Below are 10,595 nucleotides of genomic sequence, written 5' to 3'. Positions count from 1 at the left end.
TTTTCTCCCCAATTGTATCCGGCCAATTACTTCACTCTTCCGAGTCGTCCCGGTCACTGCTCCACCCCCTCTACTGATCCGGGGAGGGCTGCAGACTACCACATGCCTCCTCTGATACATGTGGAGTCGCCAGCCACGTCTTTTCACCTGACAGTGAGGAGTTTCACCAGGGGGACGATCACATTATTACCCCCAGCCCCCCCCCCCGAACAGGCGCCCTGACCGACCAGAGGAGGCACTAGTGCAGCGACCAGGACACATACCCACATCTCGCTTCCCACCCGCAGACACGGCCAATTGTGTCTGTATAGGGATGCCCGACCAAGCCGGAGGTAACAAGGGGATTCGAACCGACGAGCCCCGTGTTGGTAGGCATTTATCCATTATTGTATGGGCCATAAGCATTTAAACCCTGCAAGACTTGTCTAAGTAGGCTAATCGCATATTAGACACAATATTGTAGGCCAGGCAGTGTCATACAGCCTGCAATGATGTATCACCAGCTTCTCAGCTTTTATGGGTTTTTTTTTTAACACAAATAGGTACCGTCATAAACCGTATACCCCGGTGAAATGTCAGGAGAAACAGGTTAAACGAACTTGCTATGCAATCAATTGAAAGTGAATTCATTCATGGACTGGTGGGCTTCAACAGAAAAGTTATTGACACGTTTGCCCAGATGATGGATTGTCATGCATCTTTTCGTTTCAAGCAGTGGTCGTCCCTGGTGAGTCTATTTTGCATTATTACTAGGCATGTTATGTTAGCTGCAGGTTAAGGCCCAGAAAGCATTGGGTTTCCCTGTTCAGAAATGTTGTTTTGGATGTGTTATTATTACAGTTGCAGACCACAATGATCGTCTGCTGCTTGACAGGGATTAAATTTGGCGGGGGCTGTCCAGGGCTTAGCACCGCCACACAGTACCTAATGTTAACCAGTTGACTAAAGGGTCCGACCCGTTAGCACTTATCCGTGCACGTTACACTACCCCCCTCCTTCGGGCAGCTCCCTCACGCCTCTGGAGGCCACGCTTCCGATGGCCTCACTGTCTCACCATCCCACTTCTGACACCAATGTGGCGAATTCGGGGGGGGGGGCTCGGAGGCTCGGGGCCTCGGGAACCGCCACAGCCGGGACGTGAACTCCTGTATTCCGCACCGCTGGTGACAACGTTAACCAGTCGACTAAAGCAGTGGTTCTCAACCTTTTTGGGGTCCTGGACCCCCTATGTATTTTGATCTACCCTGAGGACCCCTCCACCTGATCTTGGGGGAGGGGGTTGCAATTTGATAGAAACAGTAGAAACTGCATTTTAAATTGCATTATAGCATTTATTCACTCTTTGGGGCAAAAATAAGAGCTTTCAGTTGTAACTTAGATATAGTTAACAAAACAGAATTCTTATGCAGTAACTTTCAGATATATTTAACAAAACAGAATATGTATTCATTGACTTTCAGGTATATGTAACAACAGAATTTTTATGCAGTAACTTTTAACAATGCAAACGGGAGCGAGATCTCTTATTAAAATACAATAAATTACACTAATGAAACAGATGTAATTAGAGAAAAAAGTCCTGTTACCCTTTATAGTTTAGGTAGATAAAGGTCTCAGTCACATTTGAGTAAAATAATCCTATTTCTATAAATGTCATAGGATCTTTTTTTTTAAAGATATTTTATTTTCACGGACCCCTTGCAATTACACCACGGACCACTAGGGGTCCGCGGACCCCCGGTTGAGAAACACTGGACTGAAGGGTTAACGTTGTTGCCCGCGGTGCGGAAGATCCGAGTTCGCGTCCCGGATGTGACGGTCCGCCCGAGCTGCCCCCCCCCCCCCCGAATTCGCTACAATATGTAATGCGTTAATAGCTCAATTGGATATATAGCTTGACAGAATATAGAGTTTAAAAACCGGCCTTTATTGTTTAAAGTGTATACATATTACATACTGGCTATTCAAATAATAACGATTCATGTTTGTCGAGTTTAACCTAACGTTGCGTCATCACTTTCGCGGTCAGCGGCGAGCTGGCGGTCGTACCCATTGGCTGCCGCGCGCGCACGCGCGCGCACCCCCGAAGATGATATCAGGTTGGTGTATCCGGTAACACCGGTGCTGTCATCATGAGTTAATTAACCGGTGGGAACATTTCCGCACCGTGGCATGCGTGAGTATACCATGCAGTTCATCTGATATTCCCACTAAATGTCTCCTCTTTAAGCATTGATATTTTAGCAAACTGTCATCCATCATCATCAAGTCTTTTAGTTTTAAATCAAGGCAAAATCCTCACATCCTCAGACAGCCAAGTAATTTGTTTTAGCTAGCTTGGTATGGCAGTAATATCAGCAGCCAGGGCCATTTTGCTAGGCTTAACTTTGTGACTGTAAATTGATATGAAGCATCCTGCATGTGGCATAGGTGGATAGCAAGGTGGGGGGGGGGGGATAGGTCAGAAACTGACAGGTTTAATAACAGAATGTAAATTGCTTTGATATTCTGCTTAAACAATGTTTCGGTTTTACAAAATGATGCTAACGCAAGATAGTTTGCGGCAGGTTGCCTCCAATCTTTTGGTAGCCAACAGTTGTGGAAAGGTTTGGAAGTTTGAAAAGGTGTTGGCAACCTGTGTATAGATGTAGATTAATTCCAGATTAGAGTAACCATTAAAGAGACTGTTCTATTCGTATTACTTTGTATTATTATTCTCTTTAATTGTAACAACACCATTGATAGATACACAGGGGAGGGCACTTACAGAAAGATTTTATTGTCACTATCTGTCGTTTTGCACACTGCCAACAGTATCTAGAATGACTTTTATTAGCGTTTTAGCGTTCAGAGCAGAGGGTTGTCTAACCTTGTTCTATTTTATTTACAGTCTGTCAAACGATATCAGTCAGATTTTGTAGTCGATGCGCACACATGCACCCATGGCAAACCTGAAACCACAGAGCCCCCCACGTAACAAATCCCAATTTAACACCTGCTGCTTGATAACTTTGTATTTGTAATGCAATGCTGTATAACAAGGTAATATAACAGTTGTGTGAGATCAGTGCTGTTATTGATGATGTCACTCATATCCCTGTCCCCCCTCCCATTACATCACGTTAATGTGTGCGTTTGTGATTTCATTCATTGATGAGGTGCGTTGAGTTTGGATTCATTGAGCAAGTAGGTTTGTGTGTAGTTTCACTGACGAGTTGGATGGTGCCCATACAGTGTTTGTTGTGCCCCACCAGGCTTTCAGTGCCAGAGACGTCACTGCTACTTTTACTACTTGTGTTGTACTATCACAATTTTCAATAGACAAGTAAGCAACACTTATTTATACAGCACATTTCACAGACAGGGTCACAAAGAGCTTCATGATGAAAGACAAGAAAAAAGATTACTACTACTACTACTACTACTACAACCACCACTTTCGGCTGTTCCTGTTAGGGGTTGCCACAGTGGCTCATCCGTTTCCACCTCTTCCTGTCCTCTGCATCTTCCTCTGTCACACCAGCCACCTGCATGTCCTCCCTCACCACATCCATAAACCTCCTCTTTGACCTTCCTCTTTTCCTCTTCCCTGGCAGCTCCATATTCAGCATCCTTCTCCCAATATACCCAGCATCTCTCCTCCACACATGTCCAAGCCACCTCAATCTTGCCTCTTGCTTTGTCTCCAAACCGTCCAACCTGAGCGGTCCCTCTAATATACTCATTCCTAATCCTGTCCTTCTTCATCACTCCCAATGGAAATCTTAGCAACTTAACAACTCCAAGTACTGCTGCTTTGAATTCCTCCATTCTGTTTCTAGAAGAGCTGGTAGTTCCTCCAAAGCTTATCAACTATGTTAAGCTTCCAACCTGACGAAGCAGACCTATTTTTTTTAGCTGATGCCCTCATATCTAGCTTCAGTGTTTGTTTTTAGGTTCTGTGTTGTATCATTGAGCACGCACACACTTGGTCGCCATTTCTATAACTGAACTTTATTTGCAGGTCTCTGCATATACATAAGGCAGTAGCCGTATAGCGCCCCTAATGGCCACTATCGGTACAGCTCCCTTTTTCTAAAGATTAAGATAAAGTTGATCTTAAAGAATAACAGATGATTATCTTCAATATGGTTCTCTTGCAATAACAACAAGTCTGTATCTATAGCTTAGCATACTGACTAGAATTCTCAAAATGCACTTTCAAGCTTGTACAAATACACAACGTAACGGTACTCTGCAACAGTATAATTATTACACTTCTCTTTACCTCCCCCTTTATTTTCCACAAAATTAAACACTGCTTTGGAACCATACAGCATAAATTTACAAATAACATGAGTCCAGAACCCAACATGACCCCAAGAACAGAACTCCAAGGCTACAATAAAAACACAAAAATAAAAACCCACTCTGTGTGTGTTATTAGCACTCCTCTACAAGTCTCCTAGGTCTGACAATGGTTCTACTTGGCCTTTGAACCCGCTCCACCCCCGGGGATGGAGGCTGAACCCGCTCCCCCCCCCCCAGGTGAGGGTGACTCGACGACAGGAGGGCTGTCTGTGTCTGATTGAGTATGCCCCCCTTCTATTTGCTCTCCCAGAGCCTCCCTGTCATTGCCATTCTCTACAGGCTGTGGTTCAGAGCGTGGAATCTTCAGTAGGTGTCTCCGGTTCCTGCGGATCATGTTGCCGCTCTTGGTAAGTACCTCATATAATCTTGGAGCAGTCTCTTTGAGGACTTGTGCGACTGGTCCCCATCTTCCATCCCATCTGACTCTCACTAGGTCCTCTCGTTCCAGAGGTCCCAAGGGCCGTGCTCTTTTGTCATAGGCATGTTTGGACCTGTGCCCTGTCTGTGTGCGGTGGTCAGCATACTGGAGCAGGTGCTCCGCTGGCGGCAGCTTTGTCTTGAGCTTCCTGTTCATCAGCAACTCTGCTGGCGAGCGGCCACATTCCAGCGGTGAAGCTTTGTAGTTGAGGACGGCCAGGTACGGGTCCTCACCCGCTTCCGCTGCTTTCTTTAGCAGCCGTTTGACGATTTGCACTCCCTTTTCCGCTAGACCATTTGACTGCGGGTACAGTGGGCTTGAGGTTACATGCTTGAATCCATACAGTTTAGCAAAGTCTGCGAACTCCTGACAACTAAACTGCGGCCCGTTATCACTTAATAAGGTTTCTGGAATACCATGCCTTAAGAAAACGGACTTAGAATGAGTGATCACTTGCTTTGCTGTAGTATCAGACAACAGCGCATATTCCGGATAGTTTGAATGGTAGTCAGCTATGATTAAATAGCCTCTCCCTTTCAGCTGAAATAGGTCTGCACCTACTTTTTTCCATGGCTCGGTCGGTTTGCTATGAGGCAGAAGCGGCCCTCTAGGCTGCATAGACCTGTGCTGTTGGCACATCTCACATCGCTGTACTAGAGTCTCAATACTCTGTTCATGTATGGCCTAAACAGTACATCACGAGCCCGCCTCTTGCTTTTCTCGATTCCCAAATGGCCCTCATGTGCTAACTTAGCCCTCTCTGAGCTCATGGAGCTGGGAACTACTATTTTTTTTACCTTTAGGAGTACCCCGTCGATCACTAACCGTTCATCTCTGGTGTGGCGATACGGACTTGGCAGTATCCTGGCCTCATCTCCTGGTGAGAGGGTGGCTGCTATGACATCCGGCAGCTCTCTGTCGCTTGCCGTTTCCTGCGCGAGCTGGGCCCATTTCTCGTTTGATGCAGGCAGCTGGCCTTTCACGCAGTCCACGTGGATTTGCACCTCCTGCTCGGTGCTGCTCGGGGCCGTGTCCCTCAAACTTCGCTCTGCTGAGAGCGTCTGCCACTACTAAGTACTTTGCCGGAGTAAACTCGAATGTCATGTGGTGCTTCTGTAGACGTAACATAAGACGCATCCCCAAGTGGCTTTCCTCTGCTGTTCCTCTTGCTAGCGGCCCTCTCCTGTACCGCATCCACCGCCGCTGCTGCTGCTGCTGCTGCAGCTTCGGGCTCGAATGATTTGAGCTGCAGCTTGGTGCTCTCTGACGCCTGGCAGATCTGTCCTGCCTTCTCCAGGCTCAGATCGGACTCTTTGAGTAGTTGCATTCTCACTTTCTTGTCGAAAACGCCGATAATTGCCTGATCCCTTATTAGCGAGTCACGCAATGTGCCAAAGTTGCACGACCGGCTTTTCAAACGCAAGCCCGTGACCAGCTGTTCAATGGGTTCTGACTCGGCTTGTACCCTGTTGCGAAAAACATACCGTTCATATGTCTCGTTCTTTTTTGGCGCGCAATATTCTTCAAACTTCGCTAGCACTGCATCGTGCTTTTGGTCGTCGCCCTCCTCAGGAAACTGAAACGTGTTGAAAACGTCCCTCGCGGCTCTGCCTGCCACTGTGAGAAGCAGTGCGAGCTTCCCACGTTCGTGTCTCGCATCCCCCAGACCGATTGCACACACGTACAACTCAAAACTTTGCTTAAAAGCTTTCCAATTCTCGTGGACATTTCCGCTTAACTTCAACTCCTCTGGCGCTCGAATGTTGTTCATCTTTGTAGGCTAGTTTGACCTCACTCTGGTACCATGTATCACTGAGCACGCACACACACTTGGTCGCCATTTCTATAACTGAACTTTATTTGCAGGTCTCTGCACATACATACAGGCAGTAGCTGTATAGCGCCCCTACTGGCCACTATCGGTACATGTGTGGAGGTTGTATAAGCTATTTGAGATGAAGACCTCAGATAGCAAGCTCCCTGGAAAGTTTTTAACCTGATAAGTGGAGATGGAGTTGAAGTTTCATCGTTTGATGATTTTGATAGTTGTGCCGTGGCGTCATTCTCTGTCGAAAGAGGCAATCGGTCCAGTGTCGATCCACACGCAGTTTTCTTCTTTATTCTGCAGATCTTGAAAACATTGCTTGCGTGAGTGTGCGTCCGTGCATGTAGGTGCATGCACGTGTGCTGGTTTGTGTACTGTACGCGTGCACATTTGCCTTTGTGACTACAATGGTTACATTCATGCAGGCTGCAGTTTGGCGTGTGGGGGGCATGCAGAGCACACTGAATGGAAGTCAGGACTATGGGGTGCTAACTTCAGCGTAACCACCTGACAGATGATCTTTTGTGTTGCAGCAGGCTCTCAAACACGAGTATTAAAACCAAGGTGAGAGGGCAGCAAACAAAGACAGGCAGCCAAAGTAAACATGGCCTGGATGTGACCCTGAGACTCGCATATAGTATCTTTATCTTGCAGCAATATATTTGTCTATTGGTGGGTATCAAATATATTAGCACACAAAAAAGTAAAAATGCAGTTATACACAAAGTCACAGAGTCATGTAGCGTACACGCAGACCTAGGACTTTGAAAATGACTGGTTTTCAGTCCAGTTCATTTTGGATTATGCAAATGCTGTGGGCTGACTCAAGGTTTTTTTTCCCCTGCTAGAGAACGCTAAACCGAAAAATGTGGTCGTCGTTTTGCAACCACTGAGCGCACGAAAGCTGCATTTTGGATGAAGTGATTTTTTATCTTCTCTTACTTTGAACTTATTTGGATCAAGAAAAACTCACAGCGATGAGGAATCGTGCATTTGCAGTGTGGGAAATTACATGCTTTGCACCTCTCCGCAGACATACTGTACTGTTCTGAACACAAGTATTGTATTTTTCTGTATCGGACATGACCGAGTTGCATTTCACTTCCAATATATGCTGTATCATTTCTCAACCATCTTTTTCCTATGTACGTATAAAAGATAGAGCGGTAGTGAGAGAGGGAGAAAGAGAGAGAGAACGTGCCGGTACACCGTGCATGTTTTTCTTTCTCGTCTTCCAAAGTCAACATGTCATAGATGGTGTGTTGCATGTAACATTGACAGTCCTTTGTACTTGTTGTAGTAACATCTCAACTATTTCGCTCACCGAGGGGAATGACCGCAATGGCGTAATACGTTTTATTACTTCTACAATTCTTCTTCTCTAACAGGTTCAAGCACACAAGCAGTTGGCAGTAGAAGCAAAGTTGTCAGTGTGCAGCATCAGTCAATGCGCCTGCTTGGTTTTAGTCTCCGAGAAGATGCAAACAGGTCTGCAGTGAAAATCTGGGGAAAATGCATAAAACCATTAACCAGTAAACTGGGCCCGTTCCCATCCCAAATGCTGTGTTTCCACATACAAATCCCGAGCATGGCTCAAAGGGAACTGTAAGCGCTGCAGCTTAGTGGTTGAGCCAGACCCACCCAGCATCTGGCAAACACCCGGCCCCACAGTAGTTTTTCCAGGCGCTCCGAAATGCCCACTGGCCCTTATAAATAACAGTTGCCTGAGATTTGTTGTGAGAAGCTGGGCCTGAGCTGAAATATGTAATGTGTTGAGCCTTTCAGGAGGTTGATCTGTATGTATTGGCTCGTTTTTTATCAGCGAACTTATGTCAAGGTAATAGCCGGCTGTGCCTTTTGCGGTTACCTCGGCCAAGTTTCAACTGAGGTTTAGGGTGATGATAATTTGCCCGTCCTTCGAGGCATAACTTCTTTGCAATAGTTTCCCCGTAACCTCAAAGAAAACTTCCTCATTGATTCAAGATGAAACAGATGAGGTGACGAATATAGAAACCTGTTTTGCAGACAATGGAAAAAAACAAAAAGTGACAAATTGAAAATGTTTTGAGTGGGAAGTTATCCTTGGATTCAGTACTTACATCGCACTGTGGTCAAACCAAGCCTGATAACGTTCTCTCTATTACAAACCCCACAAACCCCATCCCAGTGTGCGCTACAGTCAATACCAGTGTGCTGTAAAAAAGAAATGGGCTCTGGGATTTTTTTTTTTCCTCTATTGAATATAATCTTATAATAACAGCCATTAGTGAGTCATACTACCCCTCATAAGCCTTAACTCTGGGTGAGTCAGCCCTTGACTGCCATCCATCCCTTGTTTCAGTTTGCTCAGTAGCTGCGCAGGTCTACAGGTTGGCCAAGCTCCCTGAATAAGTCTGTTTGCTTGTTTGTGCCTGCGAGCTCAGCTGACATTTCTCTGTTGACAGCCCAACCTGACACCGGCGGGATGTGGGGAGTCGGTGCCGAGGTTTAGGTCGGCTGAGTTTTACATGCGTGGAATCGGCCGCTGTATTTGCGTTTTGAGTTTGTATGCATTCGAGTTATCATGGTGTCATCAGTCCGTTGGTTTGTGAAGCATTCATGTGTGATTACCAAACGTAAACTGTGTGTCTCAAGAGTAGGAACGTCGACGTGTGTGTTGCCCTGTTGCGTTGCCATCCTGAGTTAAAATGCAGTCACATTGGGCGTCCGGGTAGCGTAGCGGTCTATTCCGTGGCCCACCAACACGGGGATCGCTGGTTCGAATCCCCATGTTACCTCTGGCTTGGTCGGGCATCCCTACAGACACAATTGGCCGTGTCTGTGGGTGGGAAGCCGGAGGTGGATATGTGTCCTGGTTGCTGCACTAGCGCCTCCTCTGGTCAGCCGGGGGCGCCTGTTCAGGGAGGAGGGGGAACTGGGGGGAGTAGTGTGATTTTCCCACATGCTACGTCCCCCTGGCGAAACTCCTCACTGTCAGGTGAAAAGAAGCGGCTGGCGACTCCACATGTATGGGAGGAGAGATGTGGTAGTCTGCAGCCCTCCCCGGATCGGCAGAGGGGGTGGAGCAGCAACCGGGATGGCTCGGAAGAGTGGGGCAATTGTCCGAGTACAGCTGGGGAGGAAAAAAGATGGAACACCCCCCCCCCCCAAAAAAAAATGCTGTCACATTGAAAACAGAGTGCCCTGTTGGTGGGTCACCGTTTTGATCAATTAGTCATAGTCAAGATTTGTAACAGCCGTGTTGAAACGACTTTGCAATACAAGGCCATTGTTTCACTCAGAGTTTGCAGCATGAGACTCTAAATCTATTACTGAATCCATCACTGGATTTTTTTTCCAACACATTGTAAAATGTTGCAGGGTTTAAACGCTGACCTAACCTTTCAGAATCCATCGCTCCTGCCCTCCAAGTTGGTACGGTGTGCGAGCTCTCTTTAAAGGTTTAGATAAGATGTCAGTAAAGGGTGAGGCTTTAGCCAGCGACTCAACGTCGCTCAGACTTGCCTCGATAAACCTTGTCCCATCTTCCATGAAGATACTCGGTGCAACAGCAAAACCTCAAATCTATGGGTTAAACTTTTATATTGTGCAATCTTTAAGGCATGACGCCAGTTACCATGGAGCACCAGGGACACATAAACGGCAAACATTTTCAATCAAAAACACAGCGAGAATTCGACACTTGCAAACAATAAAGCTTTTTGTCCGTGCAAAAAAAACAAGCAGTCTTTGGACATGTTTGAGCCGGTTTGCCTCTACATGGGGCGCCCTGAAGAAAGATTTTTCCCAAGAGATTCAATTACTTGATTTTTACAAGGTTAAGGGTTAGGTTCTATGGTCCAGTTTTCTTAACACGATGCAGAAAGTATATGTCTGCTCACCCTGAGGGTGTGGGACTGTGTGCTTTCTTTGTTTTGTTTTTTCTTTTGTTTTGTCTAATTCAGTTCTGCCAGCCTTTAGCAAACAGTTGCAAAACTGATACTTAAATCAAGTGCAAGGTTT

This window comes from Lampris incognitus, chromosome 16 (assembly GCF_029633865.1).
Source record: "Lampris incognitus isolate fLamInc1 chromosome 16, fLamInc1.hap2, whole genome shotgun sequence".
NCBI classification, from domain to species: domain Eukaryota; kingdom Metazoa; phylum Chordata; class Actinopteri; order Lampriformes; family Lampridae; genus Lampris; species Lampris incognitus.
The sequence above is the reverse complement of the archived record's forward strand: the minus strand, read 5'-3'. Positions refer to the sequence as shown.